Source organism: Plectropomus leopardus, unplaced genomic scaffold, assembly GCF_008729295.1.
Source record: "Plectropomus leopardus isolate mb unplaced genomic scaffold, YSFRI_Pleo_2.0 unplaced_scaffold78216, whole genome shotgun sequence".
Taxonomy (NCBI): Eukaryota; Metazoa; Chordata; class Actinopteri; order Perciformes; family Serranidae; genus Plectropomus; species Plectropomus leopardus.
This window is the reverse complement of record NW_024686151.1, coordinates 1-702: the sequence shown is the minus strand read 5'-3', so window position 1 is coordinate 702 and position 702 is coordinate 1. Positions and strand designations below refer to the sequence as shown.

At 42.6% G+C, this 702-nt stretch overlaps 1 non-coding gene across 1 annotated transcript; it reads left to right on the top strand.

Moving 5' to 3' along the window:
• The first annotated feature begins 317 nt into the window (after positions 1-317).
• Positions 318-388, top strand: trnag-gcc. The gene has a single exon. It is a non-coding gene; the product is annotated as a tRNA-Gly (tRNA).
• Positions 389-702: the final 314 nt, after the last annotated feature.

The window sequence follows — 702 nt, the reverse complement described above, 5'->3', positions numbered from 1 at the left end:
TTTAGTTGCCAAATTATTATTCATTTTCATAACTATTTGTATATTTTTTGTGACCATATGAATGTGGGTTACAGTAGTCATATGATCATAATAACTTGGCACCACGACGGTGGCGATCAACTAGCTTTGCTTACCCAGGCTTTCTCTCCCTCAGTCTCTGTGCAGGTCCCCATGAAAGAAGACGTTTGACGCGCCGTTGCACTCTTGATGGGCAAAAAATGGATCGGTCGTGTCCCGCCTGATTCGGCCTAGGAAGAATATGAAGACAAGATTGCGTCAAAGAAGCAGTGGTGGCTGTGGCTGTCACTGCCATGTGAGCATTGGTGGTTCAGTGGTAGAATTCTCGCCTGCCACGCGGGAGACCCGGGTCCAATTCCCGGCCAATGCACTGAGTCTTTACTGCTGTATGGACTCAATGGTTGCACAACTTCTTTGTCTTCTTGCAGTTAATACCCCAGAGAGGAGCGCCACTATTCCTCTGCTTTTACATTTTTATATGATTTGTGCACAAAAATTTTCATTTGTAAAGTAGAAAAAAGCTGTTGAATGTACTGGAGTCAAAAGTATAAGTAGCATGAAAAGAAAAGACTCAAGTACAAGTACCTCAAATTTTGTACTTGTGTTTGAGCTCTGGCAAAGTTTTGTGTAGTCGTAGCAATGCATGTCATTGTCTGACTTTTTGTCGAAAAAGAAATATGCCTC